This window comes from Coffea arabica, chromosome 6c (genome assembly GCF_036785885.1).
Source record: "Coffea arabica cultivar ET-39 chromosome 6c, Coffea Arabica ET-39 HiFi, whole genome shotgun sequence".
NCBI lineage: Eukaryota > Viridiplantae > Streptophyta > Magnoliopsida > Gentianales > Rubiaceae > Coffea > Coffea arabica.
In genome coordinates, this window is record NC_092320.1 from 14,488,273 (window position 1) to 14,510,206 (window position 21,934).

Below are 21,934 nucleotides of genomic sequence, written 5' to 3' on the forward strand. Positions count from 1 at the left end.
AGCTCGAGCAGTTTCGTTGCTCCTCTTTAGGAAATGACGACCACGGTTCGAGTTCCGGACGTGTTTGAGGAGATTGGGCCTCTCCTCTTAGGCCGCAGGAGGAGTAGTCATGGTTTAAAGACTCGGCCGAGACCAAGACGACTCGGCCGAGTCGTCACTAGAACGGAACGAGATGATTTCGAAATAATGAATCGCCAATAACTCGGCCTAAACGGATCGAAACAGCCGAATCACCTCGAGTCATCCTGAGTTAGCTCGAGTTTTTATTATTTTTGCTAATTTTTAATTATTTTTTATCATATTTTTAATAATTTTTAGAATATTAAATATTTTAAAAATTTGCGTCTTACCGAAACCGCGACCAATATGTCGAGACTGATGTGAAACGGTCCAAGCCGCGACCGCAATCGCGACCACGACCTTGAACCATGAGAGTAGTCGGGCTGAGGACCCGGATATCCCTGTGTCGAAAAAAAAAACTACTGATAAAACAAAACAAAATATTTTCTTCCGTAAAAGACATAATATGGTCAGTATCTCATATTAGTCTGCAGCCAATGATATAAACTCTCATGTTGTTTTCGGGATTTCCTTTTTACTGCTTCTTAGTTAAAATTTACCTTTTATCTTATTCTAAGGGAACACACAAAAGTGATATTTCCTGTTTACTTTCAACGGTATTTCTTCTTTTTTTCTTTGCCCCCCTAAACCGGTGACCGGTGCCATGAATTAACGCATGGTTTTATTGCCTAAATGGTCTGTACTTTGTGGAGGACTGCACCGCATTGAAATTGCACCAACTAGGCTTGATTTTGGTTTGCTCAAAAGTAGAACGATCCGATCCAGTCAATGGTAGTAATTGGTTTGCTCAAAAGGTAGAAGAATCCATTCAATGCTGTACCATGAAATTAGTGCAGGCCATACGAATTGTCACATTTACGATGATGGGGCTTTCCAATGTCTCTGAGAAATTTCATCCGGTGATGAACAACTACTTGGATTGTACTTCTTTGGATTGTTCTCAATAAAGACCCTATAATCTTATTTGTCCATATTTCCATTGAACCGATTTTTTAGAACTAATTTTGGTAATGATTTGAATTGTGCGTTACCAAATTTAAGGGTCGTCAATAAAATCATATTCAATGTGCCACTAGTATATGCTGATGCCAACATCGAGCACCTTCATGTTCTTAAGAAAGTTAAGCTATGTAATTACTCCTTGCATCCCACTTTGATAGTATCGTTTTTTTCCTCACACAGTTTAAAAAAAATAAGTTAACTTTGTTGGAAAAGTAAATTTAGTCTAATTTTTTCTAAAATACCCGTCAATTAATATTATCACTAATCACTATTACATTAATTACAAGAGTAATAATGATGGTATTTTGCACCATTCAAAATATATATACATACACACACATATATCAAAATAATTATTGGTAGAAAACTTAATTGTATTAAATAAGATATGCCATATCTATTGATAATGAATTATATTAAAAAGAGTATTTTAAATAAATTAAAAGTTAACTAGATTATTCAATTGAAAGGTGTAGATAAACTATAATTTGGGATAGATAAAAAAGAAAAATAACACTGTCAAAGTAGAACAAAAAAAGTATAAAATATTATTTTCTTACTTTATACGAATTAGACATGGTTGATTGATTTGTTCACAGTTATTGTACTATTAATGGGATTAAATCCCCTAAGTAAGTCCATGAATGAAATGGGCATCCCCATCGAGGCATCGACCATACCAATGATGTTGGCCCAAAATGTAAGTAGAAAGCAGTCAAGTACTGCTAAGACGAGCGTGTAGTCAGGCATAAGAATTCACGCTCGGGCCGAAGAAGACAAATTCTCAAACCCCTCCAGGAACACCAATACGCACAGTTTACTATGAACAGCGTTTTGACTGCCGTAACATTTGTCCGTGGCGAATTTTTCTTAAACATTTTAGTTATTTACCTGTTTCTTTTCTTTGGTTATAGTCTGTTTTGAATTGTGATGTAATTATGTCAGTGTATTTTCTTAATTTTTCTTAAAAATAATAAAATAAAAATTGACATTAATTGAAAGGTCAAGTAACACATTACTCAGATGGATTGGAAGGGAAGAATGGATTGAATGGTACGAAGGTAAGAAATATTAAATGAGAAATCTCGAATTCGAATCCTTCTATTTATATAATTTTTAAAAAAAGACCCATTAGATTAAGATCTCAAGGCCTTGTTTGGATTGCATTTTCTTGAATTTTTTGTAAAAAAATTACTGTAGTGATTTGATATATATGAGAAAAAAAGATAATAAAAAAATATAATCACTAAAAACAACGCAATTTTTCGACGAAAAATGACTGTCCAAACGGATGTTTCTCTTTTCTTTTGTTTGTTCTAGGCATAATTAGTAAAATAAGAGATGGACACTCTTTGTAGAAAAAAAAATGATGCGCTTGATCGTAAAGAGATTATATGTATGCATACTATATAAATTTTTTAAAAGTACAATTAAAAATTTTCACAGAAATACGATCCGTACAAATTTGAAAGTAAATAGACTGTATAAAAAACAAAACGCTCCGTCATGAGACGGGCCTCGAAAGCGCTCTTTAAAACACTTGATGGCTAGCGGTCCATAACAAGGACTGGCTTGTAGCCTCCCTTGACACATTCTCCAGACACACATCAACATAAAAGGATTGAGGATTCAAATATATATTTTTCAATCAGGGACCAAAAGGGGTATCAAAATGATATACTAAAAAATGTTTTTTTTTTTTTTAAAGAAAAAAACAACAGAAAGATGAGGCTCAGATTTCTTTTATGAATCGGACAGAGACATTGACCGCGCCATGGCTGCAAAATCTGCAGCTGCTCATACATGAGACGAGACCAACTGCTGAGTTTGCCCAGCCAAGTTACGGGTCGGTTCGTCTCCAATGTCCGATTTGATACGCTCAGAAATAATGCCCAACAAATATCATCACCGCCTCTTTTCCATAAACGCCGAATCCCTCCACCACCACCACCACCTTCATCTCATATTACACCGTCGCCAAAAAGAAAGAAAAGAAGAAAAAGAAAACTCGCAACGAGGGCTTCTTCCCTGTTATTGTTAAACACACACACACACACACACACACACACGTGTGTTTGTGTACATATATATATATATACATATATTTCCCTGGCTATGTTCGAAGGGCTGTTGGTTTTTTAGTAACCAATGGCGAAATCATAGGCAAAGCAGAGATGGGCAACCACCCTTGAAGAAATCCCGTACTCCTCTGCTGCTGCCTCATTCGTTCTTCTTTCTGAGCTGTATAATCATCAGAGAAAAGGCTAAGCCCGCCGTGGCTGCAAAAACCGCCATTGGGAGATTTTGCCGAGCCAAGATACGAGCTAGCTCAGAATCTGACTTAATTTGGAAGAGGCGGATATCATCGAAGCTTCTGATTACAAGGATTTAGGATTTAGGGTTTTTGTGGAATCACTAGAGAGGTTTGTACTACATCTGGCAAGCATCAACAGGGGCTGTTTGCTTGTATTGAAATCATCGGCAGCGTAGTTGCAGAGAGGGGCAACAACCCACCCAAAACTCCCAACCTCCCTGCCCCAAATTACACTGCCTCATCCAAAGGGCAGGCGTTCAAAGACTCGGCCGAGTCTGAGTCGTCAGAACTTCAGCTTCCGTTCCGCCATATCCTGGAGAAGGTAGACCCGGTGGAACCTCGTTCAGACTCGGAAAATTCCGGCTCAGTCAACTCCGGGACTCAAAAGAGCGCCCGAGTCTACCGAGTCAAACCGCATTGACCCATCAGATATCCATGAATGAGGCTTTCACCATGATTTTCAGAGACACATTGGGGTATCAAAAATTTTAAAAAGAAAAAAAAAAACTCACCGGTATCCAATGTATGAGAAATTGCGCAGAAAGACAGCCAATAACAAATCAATCTTTAACCCAAAATTCTCTCTTTGAAGACTCTTCACTATACAGCAAGTGGGTGGCAGAGGTTGAAGAGGAGCAGCAGGAAAATAAAGGGTGAAGAAGACGAGGCGGCTTTAATATCCTATGCAAGGGGGTGGTGGCTCAGATCTCCTTATCATCATCAGAGAAAAGGCTAAGCCCGCCATGGCTGCAAAAACCACTCTTCCGTGATTTTCGCCCAGCCAAGATACGGGCTAGCCCCAAATCTGACACAATCTAAGAAAGGAAGATATCATCAAAGCCTCCAATTACTAGTGGGATACAGAATTTAGGATGGACTGGCCTGTGAAATCATGAGGGATGTCTGACCTTTATCTCGCGGCATCATGCATCATGAAGGGTTGTTTGTTTTTAGCATTGAAATCATCGGCAGCAGCGTAACTGCAGAGAGGGGCAACAACCCGTTCCCAAAAACTCCCAACCTCCCTGCCCCAAATTACACTGCCTCAATCGAAGAAGGATTCTCCCCATGGTTCAAAGACTCAGCAAGTGGGTGGCAGAGATTCAAGAGAAGGAGAAGGAAAAAATAAAAAGGGCAAAGAAGACGAGAAGGCTTTCATATCATACGCAACGGGTGGTGGTGGTGAAATTTGGAGAGGAGAGTGAGGTAACCAGAATGAAAGGCAGATGGCTAAGGATGGTCGAAGTTAAGCGCAGGTCCTTCGGTTGCTTTGATCAGATATATTGCCGATCTGCTATTGAAGCTGTACAGAGTAGTATAAAGGGATAATTTCAGAAACCTCAAGAGGGGTTCAGGGTTGTTTGTTTGCAGTGAAATGAAATCATCGGCAGCAGCGTAATTGCAGAGAGGGGCAACAACCCATTCCCAAAAACTCCCAACCTCCCTGCCCCAAATTACACTGGCCTCAATCCAAGGATCTTCCCTACTCCCCCAAGGGATTAGCAATTTAGGCATTTAGGGTTCATTTCAGAAAACCTCCCCTGGGGAAATGGAACTTCCTCCGCCTAGAGATAAGATAACCTCCTTTACCACGTACTTGAGACTTGACTGTCCCCCAAAAAAAAAAAAAAAAACTCTTGGTCCCTAAAATGACTTGACTATCCCTCTGAAAAATTTCAGTCCTACTAAAGGTAACGAATCTTAAGTATAAACTTTACGAAAAAATTTAGAAAAATTAGAGTCGTTGTACAATCCTTTTAGCTTTATGTATATCTAAGGTCTATGAAGTATAAACTAAGTATTTTCTTCTCACTAAATTAACCTTGTTAGCTCAGCCCTTCTCTGCATTGACTATTAGTAACTAAAGGATTTTCAAAAAAATTTTAAAAAAATGCGCTATATAATTTTTTTTAAAAAAATGGTATGATACCTCTAAAAGTCATATTTTGAGTAAAATTGGTATTATACTCATATAGCATATCTCCATACACATGTATGATTTTTTTAAAAAAATCTATTACTATAAATTTATGCATGTAAAACTAATAAGTTGTAGAAATTTTAACAAATTTATTGTCCCTTTGAAAATTATAATAATTTTTCCATGTTTTAAATTTCGTAACGTTCCAATTGTCCTCGCTTACAAGATGCAAAACATTTAAGACATTGCAAGTAGCCTGTCACGCTTCCCAAACAATTTAGCAAAACGCCTCGGCCAACGTTTTTCCTTGTCTTTATTTCTTTACGAGTTTCCCACGATTTATTACGCTGCCTTTTCGTTGTTACCGAGAAAATCTTTGATACATAATACTCAGATGTTTTAAATTTTGATAGTGAATTTAGAGTTGGTAATAAAATTTTGGGTTAATTACACTATGTTCCTCTATACTAGACTCTAAGTAATATTTTGCTCCCTAAATTCCAAATATATGCACTTTACCCCTTAAAGTTATATTATTAATATGGTTAAGGTGAAGTTATATTTTACAAGACCAAAATATCATTGGCTAATTCTTGAACACATAACAATTATAACCTAATAAATAAATATTTTTCAACAATTGTTAAATTGGTTTAAACACAACCACACCATGCACTTAAACTTTTAGCAATAAAAAGCCAAAAAATTAAAAGAAAAAAATCTAAGCAATTCAAAGTGTTTTATCTTAATACCGATATTAGTGCTTATTTTTGTTTAATAAAATTGACCAATGCATTGTATAATTTATTAGGGATAAAATATTGATTGACATAAATAAACATGTAGTGGAAATGTATTTTAAAAATCTCAATTATTTCCTAAATAATGTAGAACTCAACCAAAATGTAAGGTAAGATGCAAATGTGACATAGGAAAAGCAATTCACATCTTATTGATTTGTAAAATCTTGTGAGAGTTGCAAGATAATCGAAATTTATCAAAGATAATTTGTTTATAATTTAAAGGAAAAAGAGAAGCAACACAACATAGAATTTTTGAGGATTTTCTAAATTTTTTTTACTCTACAATACAATTTTTATTTTTAATTTCATCATCTTTTATTCTTTATTTTTTTAGTATCACATGATGCAGTGTTTTTTTTCCCCATTAAAGTGCTAAATATTCTAGCTAGCACCATCCAACTGCTCTGGCATTAATGTCTTTTATTAAAAAATTAGATGGAAAGGTGATCATTAATATTCAAATAATCAATGTAGGGGGTAAAGTGTATATATTTAAAGTTGAGGGAACAAAGTGTTAAAAGGCATCAAGTTTAGGGGGCAAATTATGATTTTTCCTAAAATTTTTGTAATGGAATTGTACTAGGAGTGGCTCTCGGAAATGAACTCTAACGTGCAAGTCCTAAAAATGACTAGCAAGGGTGCAATTGAGTCGGGTCACTACTCAGGTTTGATTTGAGGTAAAATAATTGAGCTCGTGCTCATCAAACTCTTAAAAGTTGAAATTGAACTCGAACTTGAAATCAAGTTCAATTTTAGTTTAGTTTACTCGAACTTGAATTTAATTAAATTTAATGACTCTAATCAAGCTCAATCGAGGCTATTTGAGTTTAATCGAACTCACCTAATAAAAATTAATATGTAATATTTCACAATAATAATATAAAAATTTAAAAAATATATATATATATATTATAAAAAAAAACTTGATTAGGTTCGTCAAACCTTTAAGTACAAGAATTTAGAACTCGAACTCAACTCAACCTTAAACGAGTAGCTTGAATTCGACCTCAAATTTGGTGAAAGCAAACTCGAGTCAAACTATTAAGCAAGTAATTCGTAAATTTGAACTGAGTTACTTGGTTCAATATCACCCTTTTTCCTATGTAAAAGTTGTCAATAAACAACCCAATACAAATAAATAATTTATTAAAAAACCCGGAAAAGGATGATCAACAGAAAGGTCAAAAGTAACTACGCCTTGACTCCTAGCATGTCGTAACATAAAAGAGGACTTGATAGCCAAAAACCTGTCTAATTCTGGTCAACTCAGAGCTTAGAGCAGAGGAGAAAATGAGGCTGGTCAGAGAGATGGGATTTTCTTGAGGGTGGTTGCTCCTCTCTGCAGAGCCAATGACTTTCTTTTCCAGTCCCCCCACGATACCAACAGCCCTTCTACTGGAGGATACTCCAGCGGAAGTAATGGATTGCATGACCTTTCTGCTTTCACATATTTCGTATGTTGAGGATTAATGTCTGTCGTCTTTCTGTTTCTGTATATTTAGCCTTGAGGATTAACGCGCTAAGCCAACCAAGAAAAGAAAAATGGGATTCAATTTGAGGCTGTGGTGACTGATGATTTCTCTGGGCAATGAATTTTGGGGCATTGAGAAAAAGTGGCCTGTATCTTGGTTGGGCAACCCGGAAGGCAGAATTGGGAAAAAGCTGATATGGTTTTTCCTTTCATGCAACCGATTTTGCAGCCATGGCGGTTCGCTTTCTCCTTGTCCAACTGTTATAGCAGATCTGAGCCTCATACTTTTTTTTATTCCGCTTAATTTCTTGAAAGAAATATGTGATTGCTCACTTTTTTGTACCCTAGGGATAATTTGGTTTTCACCTTTGATTTTCCTTGTTTTGCTCTCTGCCTATTCTTGGCTCGGATTCTATGATGTAAAGGCGCTTTGCTTGTGACCAAAAAACTACTTAAAAAACAAGATGGTTAGCATCTGATATTAATCTTCACCCAAAAATACGAACCCTCAAAGATTTCATTTTGCTATTTTTTTCTATTTACTGCTTATTAGCAAATTTTTAACTGTTTTGTTCTTCAGTTTCAAGTTACATTTCTTATTTTAACTGAGATATTTCCTGTTTACCTTCAAAAGGTATTTTTCTTCTTTTGTTTCTTTATTGCCTTGGTTGTCTGTACTTTGTAGTAGACGGCATTCAATTGCACCAACTGGGCTTAGAGATAATTTCAAAAATATCCCCTTAAGTTTCTGACAATTGCACCCCTGACCTTTGTAGGGATAATTTTCAGTAGGCATTCATTAAAAAGGGAAAAAAAAAAAAAAGGAAGCCAACTGAAAAATAAGCAAAAAAAAAGATAATCAAGAGCTGAGCGAAGACCAAGCCAAGCACTTTCATGTTCTTGGCCGTGAAAGTTTAGTTAAGCTATGTTGTTATATATCTTTTGTTTCTTCACCGTATATAGTGTGATTAGACTTGGTTAATTAATTCTCTCAACAATGGTTACTGTATTATTAATGAAATCAAATCCAATGCCTAAATCCAAAAAATGAAATTTTATTTTAAACCTCTTCCTATTCTATGCCAAACGAAAGAGGTGAATTCAAGGGATCAATGGAAGAGTCGGAGGACTGAACAGTCAACTGGTGAAATTTTCAGGCAATTTGGACAAGAATCTGGGCCATGCACTATTGTGTCAAAGATGCGACAACTAGTGAAAAGAAGGCCAGAAATGGTAACGAGGGGCCATGGACTATTATGTCAAAGACGCGAAAACTAGTGAAAAGAAGGCCAGAAATGGTAACTAGGAAACAATACTAAGGACTAACATAAAAGTTGTATAAAACAAAAAATGGGCGAAAGAACTTGTCCTCAGACTCAGAGCAAAGAAATGAGGCTGTAGAGAGAGATGGGATTTTCTTAAGGGTGGTTGCCGCTCTCCTGAGCCAGTGATTTTCTTCTGTTTTTTGCCCCCAAGTCTCCACAAAGCCAACAACCCTTCAGCAGCAGAAACTGAAGATGCTTTCTAGTCATGGATCCATGGACGAATTGAAGTGCCAGGTCTGTTTCTGGTTCCTCATCATCAATCCACAAATTTCATGCTCTTCCAAACACTCCCAAAAAAAAAAAAAAGAAAAAGAAAAGAAAGAAAGATCACGGAGGACTGAATCTGAGGCCATGATGATAATTTCTCTGAGCAAATGAAATTTTGGCACTGAGACAAAGTGGCCCGTATCTTGGTTGGGCAAGCCGGATGGCAGAAGAAGGAGAATCTGATTTGGGTTCTCTCCGACATGCAACCGGTTTTTGCAGCCATGGCGGTTTACTTCCTCATTGCCTTACTGATATGACGGATCTGAGCCTCAACTAAGTTCGATTCTTTTTTTTTTTTTTTTGTTGAGAATCCATATTCAACAAGCTCGCTTCTCACCTCAGTCCTCATTAGAGTTTTCTTTCTTTTCCTTTCTATCCTAAACTCGCAAACTAGCCTTGGTCTCTACATGCTTTATCAGCTTTTTCAGATCGAGAGGCGTCGGTAGAAGGAGGACCCCTAGAATGAGGCAGTGTAATTGTGGGGGAGGTAGGGAGTTTTGTGGAGGGTTGTTGCCCCTCTCTGCAATTACGCCGCCGGTGATTTCATCGCTACCCACCAAACAACCCTTTATGCTGCATCCCAAAGAGCGCAATCATTCTACTGCTGTTTCCATTTCCAGCTTCTTAAGCACTCAAAACCCCCAAAATCAAAGGCTGTGATGATTTAATCCTGCGTCAAATGCAAGTCAGATTTTTGAGCTAAGCCCGTATGTTGGCTGGGCAAGTATCACAAGTACTACTACTGATTTTTGCAGCCATGGCGGGCTTGAGCCATTTTCTGTCTGATTAAAGGCAAATCTGAGCCTCCTTTTTCTTTTTTCTTTACTTTGCTGATTTTATTTTTCCCTCATTTGCTCTTTTCTTGTACAGTTTCCTCGTTATGGTATTATGTGTCAAAATTCTGTTTTCATTTCCGAAGCTTTATGTCAGCTAGATATACTACTAATTTTCTAGTCATGTTATGAGATCCGGATGCCAAAAAAAAATTAATGACAACTAAATTATATACTCCCTCCTCCCACTTTAATAGTCCTGATTCTTTTTTGACACAGTTTAAGAAAAAGTAGTTAACTTTGTTGGAAAAGTAAATTTAGATTGCTATTTTCCTAAAATATCTTCACATTAAATAGAGTATAATTTTATGGGAACTTAAATTGATGGTAAAAAAAAAGTCAACTCTCGTTAAATGTAGTAGGTTTATTGTAACAACAACTTACATTAAATAAGGGTATTTTAGAAAAATTAAAATGCAACTACATTCTTTAATTGGAAAATTGACTGTAATTTGGGACAGATGAAAAAGGAAAACAGGACTATTAAAATGGGACGGAAGAGGGAGTACATTTATTTCTACTAGATAAGAAAAAAGAAAAATAAACATATGTTGTCTTTCTCACGTCTATACGCTGTTAATATGGCTTTTATCGAGTACAATGCCAAACGAATTGAGTGTATTTGGATTGTTGAATTATTTCACATATTATTTTATTGGGATAATTGCAGAAACCTTCCCTGAGATTTCTGATATTTGCACTGACCTCCCCTCTAGGTTTTGAAATTGCATTCACCTCCCCTGAACAGTAACAATTCGTTGCAGAAACCTCCCTGACAGCTTTTGTAGAAGTGAGATAAGAAATTTCTTCCAATTTTGCCCTCTTCTTGCTTGACAATTATTATTTGCTTGACAATTACTTAACTAATTATCTAATTAGTTAATTGTTAAACTAATTAACTATTAACTAATTATTTGATTAATTATTAACTAATTATCTAATTAATTAATTAACTAATTAATTAATTTCTATTTATCTAATTAACTAATTAACTAAAGTTATTGTCTGTCTGAAACTAACAAACTATTTGCATGTTAAACTAATTAACTAATTAACTAACTAACTAATTAACAGACTATTTGCATGTTAAACTATATGCAGTACGCCTTAGCTATTTAAAGTATCGGCTCTTTATGGGTATTTTACTTTCAAACATTTTATTTATGATAAAAACGTCAATGTTTGTAAGTAAAATTCAAAAAGTGTTACAATAATATTCTTACAAAACGGGAGGGGTATAGGGCCATAAATTAAATGTTTGAAAGTAAGAATATTGATATTTTTTGTAACACTTTTTGAATTTTACTTACAAACATTGATATTTTTATCATAAATTAAATGTTTGAAAGTAAAATACCTATAAAGAACCGATACTTTAAATAGGTAATGCGTACTGCATATAGTTTAACATGCAAATAGTTTGTTAATTAGTTAGCTAATTAATTAATTAATTAGTTAAGCAGTTAATTAGTTAATTAGTTTAACATGCAAATAGTTTGTTAGTTTCGAACAGACAATAGCTTTAGTTAATTAGATAAATACAAATTAGTAAATTAGTTAATTAATTAATTAGATAATTAGTTAGTTAATTAGTTAAGCAATTAATTAGTTAATTAGTTTAACATGCAAATAGTTTGTTAGTTTCGGATAGACAACAGCTTTAGTTAATTAGTTAATTAGATAAACAAAAATTAGTTAATTAGTTAATTAGATAATTAGTTAGTTAAGTAGTTAATTAATTAATTAGATAATTAGTTAGTTAATTAGTTAAGTAGTTAATTAGTTTAACATGCAAATAGTTTGTTAGTTTCGGACAGACAACAGCTTTAGTTAATTAGTTAATTAGTTAAGCAGTTAATTAGTTAATTAGTTTAACATGCAAATAGTTTGTTAGTTTCGGATAGACAACAAATTTAGTTAATTAGATAATTAGATAAACAAAAATTAGTTAATTAATTAATTGGATAATTAGTTAGTTAATTAGTTAAGCAATTAATTTGTTAATTAGTTTAACATGCTAAGTTTGTTAGTTTAGGATAGACAACAGCTTTAGTTAATTAGTTAATTAGCTAAGCAGTTAATTAGTTAATTAGTTTAACATGCAAATAGTTTGTTAGTTTCGGATAGATAACAACTTTAGTTAATTAGATAATTAGTTAATTAGATAAACAAAAATTAGTTAATTAGATAATTAGGTAGTTAATTAGTTAAGCAGCTAATTAGTTAATTAGTTTAACATGCAAATAGTTTATTAGTTTCGGACAGACAACAGCTTTAGTTAATTTGATAAATAGAGATTAGTTAATTAGATAAACAGAAATTAGTTAATTAGTTAATTAATTAATTAGGTAATTAGTTAATTAGTTAATAGTTAATTAGATAATTAGTTAATAGTTAATTTGTTTAATTATGTAGAAATAGTTTGATTAGTTTATGTAGAAATAGTTTGATTAGTTAATAACTTTTAACAATTAGATAATTAGTTAATAGTTAATTAGATAATTAGTTATTAATTAATTAGATTATTAGTTATTTAATTAATTAGTTAAACTATGTAGAAATAGTTAATTTAGTGTAATTTTTATTAACAAATGTTTTGTTGGGTTTGATAGAAGTACTCATCACATTCATTTGGTAAAATTAAATCATGTCAGGGGTACTTTAGTAAATTGATCCATTTTTGCTTATTAAATTGCCTCCAACTTTTGATAGGGGAGGTCAGTGCTATTTTTAAATTGATAGGGGAGGTCAATGCTATTACTATAAAAGTCAGGGGAGGTTTCTGCAATTATCCCTATTTTATTTGCATTGTAAATATATTTTTTAATTTATTTTTTTAATATTTTTAATTATTCTTTTATTTCATATACATCACATTAGAAAAAATATTATAATAATTATTTTAAATAATAATCTATCCAAATACACTTGTAATTTGCCAAAAAGAAAAAATAGAAAAATAAAAAATCACTGCCTACCACCAAAAGGCCTTGCAACAAAAAACACAAAAACATCCAAAATGTTCCTCGACGTTTCACTTCTTACACGCAATTAAGAGAATGTTGCTCAAGACAATGAAGAACAGCGTTTAAACATAATGAAAGTTCAATTTTTTACTTACTAATCTGTTTTGATTTGCTCAACAGTGTATTCCTGTTTCTGTAAGTTACAAGAAAAAAAAAATTAACGCCAAAATTCATGCGGATCTCCATGGAAGTGGAAAACACTAGAATCGGCCCATAAACCTTTAAATGGACGGATTAGCAACTTAAATAGTGTTGGATCTTTCTTCTTATTTTAAGTAAGGCCAAAATTATAATAAAGAACAAGAGGAGCAATAGTTTGATTCATTTAAGAGAACTTAGGTTCTGTTTGATAATTCAATTTAATATTTTATTTTAATGACTTCGGATTTTAATATGTTCAAAGTCGTTTGATAATTAAAAATTGAATATCTGAATTAATTAAGTGACACTGAATTTTCTAAGCAAAATTTGCTTCAAAAAATAAGTGATAATAATTTTTAAAAAAAAAATAAGTGATAACAATTTATTATTTAATGCGATATATATTCAAATGTATCGGATTTAATATTTAACAATTTAATAATTTAATAGATTCAGATTTCAAATTTCAGACTTCAGTTTTATTAAAGGAATCCTTAATCTCGAAATAACCAACGAGGTCAAATCATTTTACTTGGTTCAGAACCTCTCAATGAGAAAAAGAATAAAATTTTTTCTCTCATAACTCAATTAACCTGTTCTTTTGTTTCCTCCTCAAGGACCTCATCCCCCAAATAGCATCTTACATACCAAAAAATCTAAAAGCTCACACATCACTACTTTAGGCTTTCATTTGGCAGATACTTGGGCTTCATTTGCTGGGCTAAAATGGTATAATTTGTTTAGGGCTTCATCGGTGAAACGAGCAAAGGCCCACGAAAGGCCTGAAACTAGTGCTATAAAAGAAACAACCATACCGGATCTCAAAAAAAAAAAAAAAGCAAAAATCTCATTAGTTTAAGACTGAGGCGGAGAGCAATCTCGCCGGAAGAGAGGTAAATGGAGTTCCTGAGGGTGGTTGCCCCTCTCTTTCCCGCGTATCTCCGCCGATGATCTCAAAAAAAGCAATGAAGCTCCTATTTTCACAACCGCCCTTCGGAAAATGCAGGCTGCAAAATGGTCCTTGAACATTTTTAGCTATTGTTTACGTCTCTCTCTCTCTCTCTCTCAGTAGTTCGATACGGACGAGGCTGTGATGAATAGGTTTGTGGACTTGGAAAGAAGTCTCAGACTCTGAAAATAGCTAATACCATAACTTGGCAGGGCACAGCTCAGATGGTCAAATTTTGTTGAGTTTCTGGCAAAAAAAAAATGGCAACTGTTGCTTTGCAGCCATGGTCTATTGGTGGTTTTAGCAATTTTTACCAATTTGTCTGATCAAAGGCGAATCTGAGCCTCCATTTTTAGGGTTTTCATTGAGGTCGAGACTATTTATTTTTAATTTTCTTTTCTTTCCTTTTTAAGTTTTCATGATGACTGAATTACCGTCTGTGTCCTCCAAGACAAAGGGTTGGAAAGGACATAACAGGACGGACTCTGTAGCCCGCGGAGACACTACTATAAAGTTGGCATTGAAGCAGAGAGAGCAGACCCTAGATTCAGCATCTCATTATTAGTTTAAGAATGAGGCTAAACTCAGAGAGGCATGGAGTTTGTCAAGGGTGGTTACCCCTCTCTGTAAATCAGCCAATGATTTCAACTAAAAATGAAGGAAAAAAAAACCACCCTTCAAATCCAAACATACACACATACAAACAGTGGATACACAAATATATGTATATATGTATATATAGATGGATGGATAGAGAGAGACTGGTGGGATCATGGTTTCATTCCCTTTCCTCCTCTTTCCCAACTGCTTATCTGAGGCTGTGATGATTTTTTTTTTTGTTTGTTATCAATACGAAACTAAATAGAAATCAAGATTTTGAGCTTTTCTTGGCTTGGTGAACTCTGGAGGGTCTGTGAGGGATATGCAGAGGGCTCAAAAGGAAAATTGGGCACTTTTGGTTCATTTTTCCTTTTGGGTTCTTTGTCTGATTTCTCTCATGCGGCAACTGTTGTTTGCAGCCATAGCGGGTTTAGCCTGTCTTGATGTCAGACTCCAATCTGAGCCTCCTTTTTTCACTCAGCTTTAATAATGAACCCACAACCTCATAGAATTTTTCTTATTCTTTTCGTTCAATTTGCAGCTATATTCTGGATCTGTAGCTGGGAATCTTCCTTTTGAAACAGAAGCAAGCAACATAGCTTTTTTCCTTTTATCCCCATTTTCTGTCTTTTGGTTAGAAAATCTGTTGACGGAATATATGTTCTTTTACGATTTAGTTTACAATATACTTTGTGGCTTTTGATTGCAATTTGTGTATTCTTAAGGATTAAAGTTTTGCCGGATGGAAATCGTTGGCATCGAGGATTGCCAAAAATATGATGTGAAAAGAAATTTAATACTACTGGAAGGTATTAATTTTCTGTAGTTACTTGTCAGTTCTGCAAAACTGCATTCTTTAGACTGATATTTTGTAATTAATTGCTGGCTAACTTGAGCGTCGCAAGAAGATTGTAGCAGAGTCTGAGGATAAAAATTACTCCTTGAATTAGAATATGCTTTTAATCAAGATATCTAACTTGCCTTTGATTTCCAGGTTACCAGCTTAAACGCTCGAAAATTTCTTTTTTGTTTTTTTGGGTAAGAAAAATTTCTGGTTAAGTTAATTACCGGTAACAAATTACTCGAATCTTCATTATTAGCTTCTACAGTTGAGCACCAATATAGTAACAAATAAGTCAGAATCTGCAACTTATTCTTGTCAGTGGAATCAATGATCATTAGCACGAAAAATTCCTACTAAAACGTTTAGCAAACAGTACTAATACATCCACCTAAAAAAAAACCTGCAATATTTCCCGGTGACAGGGTGAACACTGGTGTTTGTAAATGTGGATATGCCTATTAATAAACTTTGCTATTATAGCTGAGAATTGTAAGTACTGCAACCATTGCTGCAACCATGAGACCTGTGTTGCTAGCAGTTTTCGTGCTTCTTGATTTTTTGGGTGCTGGAGCAGGAAGAGAGTTAGAGCCAGATTCAGAAGGGGATGCGGGTGGAGGAGCTGAAATCTTGGCTACAGGAGGCAGTGCAGGATCATCGACATCTGCATTTTGAAGGAGAGGTACAGCGGGTGCAGCCTCTGGAGGTTTTGCTGTAACCAGATTGTTAAACATGTCACCTGGATTGATGGGTAGTATTGTATATGGAAGATTGGCATTTGGATTGGAACATGGGGACCCTGCAGCAGCAAAGGACAGCAAGTTACCGTTTGTAAGCTAGGCATGTATTGTGTTGAAGAAAATAATAACATGTGTCTTCTTTATGCTCATCTAGAGCTCTTCTGTAGTGCAGCAATCACGTATTTGTCATAGAGTGGTCATTGTTTTTTTTTTTTTTCGTTGTCTGGCTAGTGGTAATGTCTCTATTTCTAACAATTCTCTATGAAAATTCAACAAACATTTTTTCCCCTCAAAACAGTTCTTCTGGTTGCTCATTTAATTTCATTGTAGAGATCAGAGGAAATTTCTCTTCCATACTTCAGTAATAGATGTATCATGATAGAGATGATTTCCAGGTTAGGCCAAAAAATAGAAGAAAAGAAACCATATGGTGGCCTTGATAAATTCCTAAAAATGCTTAAGTGGTAGTAAAACTTGCTTATGTAAATTGATAAATAAAAATGCTTACTCATGTATGCATTTGCTGTGGCAGGGTAGTCAGTTACGATTCCATCCACTCCTTTCTGAGTAAGAGTGGCGAGTTCGACATAAGGATCAGCGTAGTAATCAAATAAAAAGTTTTGGAACTCATTTCTCAGAATTCCCACATACACCGAGATGTTGGCAGCATGCATGACTTCAACAAGGTTGCTGTAATTCAAGGACATGAAGACGGGGTTTGGATAGTCCAGAACAATAGAATTTCTGAACACTTTAACAGCATCAGCATATTTTTTGACTTCCTGTGCTGTTTCTTGGGTTGAACCACCTATATCTTTGTCGATGGCCAAGACTCTTTGGTAAGTCTTGATGTCCTGGAACTTCGAAAGCACTGAACTGTCATCTGACTGAATCAAAACTTTCTGAGTAGATTGCTTATCCATTGTGGCGTTGCTCAAGGCAGTGGTGACAGCACCAACAATGTCAAGACCCTTGTTTGATGCTAGATAGGCAGCATTCTGATTAAAAGATCAAGTGTTAATTAACTTGTGCACGGTTGAAGAGTATAGTATAATCATGATGTTACATGAGACGTGGGATATGTAAAACGTTTTACAAGGAACCTGGAAATTAAAATATATCTTGACAAATGGAGTCCATGAAAGAGTTTGAAGTGAAGTGAATCTTACTTCAATGTTAATTAGAACTCCTGTAACTGCCCTATTCTTAGCAAGATCCAAGAATTCATTAAGAGTAACGAACTTTCCTGCATTCTTGTTTGCAGGGTTTCGAGCAAGAGGGCCATCAAAAACGCTTGCAAGTTGAGCTGAAAAGGGAGAAAAGCATCATATGTCAAAAGCTTGAAAAGGTGTCATAACCATTTTACTATTAAATAAAGCGTTTTGCTTACGTTTTAGTGATTGAATTTCAGTCCAAGTGAGATCAAAGGAGAATATTCCATTCTTATCTTGAATTTCAGGTATCCTGGTAGATCGGTCCATGAAAAGAGATGCTGCAGTGGTTGTCCCTATAAGATCAGCAGAAGGCAAGCAGAAGGCGGTTCCATCCTTGGACAGTTGAACAGAACAATCGATTATCTCGGTTCCATCATCTATGGCTTTCTGGTATGCAAGATCAGTCGACCCAGGGTAATCTCCACTTGCTCCGTCGTGAGATATTATCAATGCTTTAATGCAAGAAGACAACGAGTTATTCCATGCAGCAATAGATTGCATAATTTTGTTTTCCAAGACTATGAAACGATACAAAGTGTAACACTTCTTACCTTTTACAATTTTGGGAGCATTCTTGTTCTGGGCTAGGCATGCTGCAACATGAGCAGTTCTCAGGTCAGAACTAGATCAGGTAAAACCAAGGAAGAAAGCTAATGTAAAATTTTGAGACAGTTTCAGTCAGTTTGACTTTTTGATAGGTTTTGCAGTACTCTTCCTTTTGACTCATTGAGAAATATATTATAGGAATGGAGCAGAGAAAAAGCATAAATCTCACCAATGGACTCTGATGCGGTGGCAGGGAAATCCGTAATTACCCCGTCAACCGAAAACTGAGAATTGTCTATAAACTGCAGATACTCCTTGGTTGGATCATAGCTATAATTATAACTTAAGTAGTTATCATTTGCAAAGCCAGAAGCATACACTTCAAGACCTGCTTTGTGGAAATCAGATACAGAACTCGTAGCAGGCAGCAATAGCCTTCCACTATCTACGGGCCATATGCTATCTTTTGGAAGAATAATCCCGGATGCAAATGTCTTGATCATATTTATGTCTGACAGCAGTGTAACATATGTTTTTTTCGTTGTAGGTTCAACTTCGTTTATGCCCGGAATCTTAAAAATGAGCTTTGCTGGGTTCACCTTTCCTACTAAGCCCTTCAAGAATCCAATCTCTGGTGATGAAATGTATGCAGGATTCAAGTCTCTCATGGTATCTATAATAAATGCTGATGCGCTGAGTTTCAGTCCGTCGTAGAAACTAGGATACTGCAGCACAAAATTGCAACAACATCAAATCCAAATTGTGAAAAACAAAGAAATCCCAAAAATTTATGGACGACTCCTCTAAAATTCGTGATTGATTCTTGGTGTATTTTGAATTCTGCTTGTGTTAACTTTACCATTAATTAGTGTCAGTTAAATGAAAATAAAAGAGCAAGGAAAGGACCTCGACGTTCATCCATAGCACTGGAGGAGGACCTTGCATGCCCACAACATCATAGGGTGTCAACAGAGGGTATGAACCATCCATACCAGGGGATCTTGAGTAAATGCTTTGCACCACTGCCAGAGAAAGTATGTGAGTTAGATCAATTCAATGGCAATTCACAATCTTTGTGTCTATCTGGTAGCAACTTAATTGTTAAGCAGAAGAGCATTACTAACTCAAGAAATTACTTCTTTGTGCAGATTAAACAATACGAAATGCAGCTTTCTAAGAGAGAACAGAAGGAGAATGAAGAAGGATAGCAAAAGAAACTATGCAGTAGCATGGAATTCATTATTTTCTACTGTTTGAAAGGGCACTAGCATTGCTTCCTAATCTTCTAATGCGTTTGAGTTCAACCCTTCTTGTAAGTTTCTCTGTTCTTAATTGTAACCAGATGATAGTGCTCTACCAACTGAGAAAGGAAACTGAAGCTCTGTATAACCGTCTGACAACTTACAGAAAACATTTTTGAGTAGATCATCTGCCAAAAAATCCACCCCATAGAATCCTTCCACATTCTTTCCGTTTATGTTGTAGGTTCTTGGTTTCAAGTCTGGAAAAGCTGTAGCAATAGTTGTTGCATTTTGAAGGTTCAGACTAGACTGGCAAAAGCCCTGTGCATCCTTTGTAAGTTGGAGATCACAGAGTAAGATCGTGCTAGCCAAGCTCGTCTGCTGTGCCGTAGTATAAGCAGGTAAACTGGACTCTGGTGCAATTCCAGAGAATCCACCCCTGGCTACTGCCACAGGCTCACCTCCTGCAAAGAGTCAAATCAGACAAGGGCATACAAACTTATAATTGGACTAAAGCATTGAGATCATTCGCACCCTTTAAGCAGGAAATTGAATACAACTCAATGTTATAACACATTACCGTTTAGAGTTAGCCATTTTTTTGCAGGAGGGGGAACAACAGCAGGGTGGCGTCTTCCCCTGCCTCTGGCAGCCACTAGAGTGGTTTGGATCAACAAGAAAGACAATAACAGTTGCCTGATCATTTTCTTCCAATCCTGTCAGCCTGGTTGATTTCATAAATGGCAAACTATCAGATTTTCGCACGAGCATGCAGAACAGACACAGAAACACGTGCAAGCACAGACTTATGTACCAGCAAAAACTTTGGTAAACAGAATACTGGTTTTCAAAGATGAATTTACCAGAAGTTGTGAAACCGAATTGCCTTCAGATTTGATCCTGCTTTAGCCTTTTTCCTTATTTAACTATATTCTGATTTTCTTCCGGGAGTGTCAGATAATGGCCGCCTCTGTTGCATTTATTTTTTAAATGTCGAATGCCTGTTGCCAAAACATTTCATGGATGTTTCCTTTTGATTTAGAAGATAACAGTGTATTAATTTATGTCTCTCCAGAACAATAAAGATCAAGAAAATTTAAACGCCCCCTTTCTTCTACTTATGGTTTCGGAGTTGCATTAAATATTTGCATAACGTAAGATGGCTAAATCAAGATAAACAGTGTCCACAAAACAGGGATTTCGAGGACAATAGTAAATTCACATCGCATTGGTCCTGTGTTCAAGCAATATTAACATTCGACAAAAACGATGAACGTGACAAACAAATCAAAGAACATTTCTATTATTAATGTCAAAGATCAAAGAGAAAACAACATGCAACAAAAAGGAAGGAAAGAGAAAGAAAGATTGTGCGAAAATTTACTTGAATTCTGAGCTTCAGATGGAAGAAACAATCATTTCCCGAAGGAGGAAAAAATGATACCGAAACTCCCAAAGGGAAGGAATGGGGAAAAGGGGAGCTTCAGAAATTTGAGAGATGAAAACTAGGCACATATTTAAGGTCACTAGCTCCCACACATTTGTCGCGTTAATTTCTGGTCTTTGAATCCATTCAAACGTCAACAAAAAAAAAAAAAAAAAAAGCCCTGGTTTTGCAATATTTTCCCCTTCATTACTACCACGGTCCTGTGTTTTGTCCTCCTAAATTCGAGGAAAGTCTGGCTGGTTTCCAACACCTTCATATACGGCAACAACTGACAACAGACAAATTCATAACCATTGAAACAGTTGTAAGCAAATTAATGTGGTAGTAATATTTATGGTAGAGTACATTTCTACAATGATACTACCAGTTTTACGGTTAAAATTGCTTCTGTCCTGCATGATGAGTTTACATATAGTTCATTACTTTTTCAAGTTATAGACGAAATCCATGTTCTACACGATTAGATATGTGCCCAGAGCTTTCAAATCATTTCTACACATTACGCGATGAAACTATTTAATTTTGAGATCATTTTATGAGTGTACTCAAACTTTGAACTTTGTCATGATCTAGAGTTGGCCTGGGGAAATTACCAAGTTCTTATTGTGTGGTATTCAGGGAAAGTCGAATGGATATTACAAGAAGAGCAGAGGTACTAGCATATGCTGAATTCTATACACTGGGGGGGGGGGGGGGGGTTGGTCAATTTTGTTTACTTTCACTGTTGCTAATAAACGTCTCATATATTATTGTTTTGATGAGTGATGCCAATTTTTGTAGGTCAAAGGAAACGAAGTAGGCAAGCTAAAAGTGCTCTAGACATGAATGCATTTTTGGACAGCATTTAGAGTAAGTTTAATTTACCTAAGAAGTGATAACCTACAATAGCAAATGAATTTTTTTTTAAAAAAAAAAACCTATATTTGCAAATAAGAAAGGAGTTCAATTTATGGAAGTTGCATCATCCTTATATATGTACACACACATATAAATGTAAATTAATAATGTGACCATCTTTCCTAATTAATAAAAATGCACCAATTTTCTTCTCTGAAATCCTTTCACTGCTAGGTGGAAGCAAAAAAGCACCTAACAAAAAAGCCATAAACGGATATAAGTTTCCATCTCCTAAAACCTGTAATATTTAGAATAGTTTTCAGAGATATCGATGT

At 35.3% G+C, this 21,934-nt stretch overlaps 1 long non-coding RNA gene across 1 annotated transcript; it reads right to left on the reverse strand.

Annotated features, from left to right (window-relative positions):
• Positions 1 to 2,809: 2,809 nt before the first annotated feature.
• On the reverse strand, positions 2,810 to 5,206 carry LOC113694233 (uncharacterized). Its single transcript, XR_003449290.2, has 2 exons — positions 3,910 to 5,206; positions 2,810 to 3,796 (listed from the first exon to the last, which is right to left on the reverse strand). It is a non-coding gene; the product is annotated as an uncharacterized lncRNA (long non-coding RNA).
• Between the last annotated feature and the right edge of the window lie 16,728 nt (positions 5,207 to 21,934).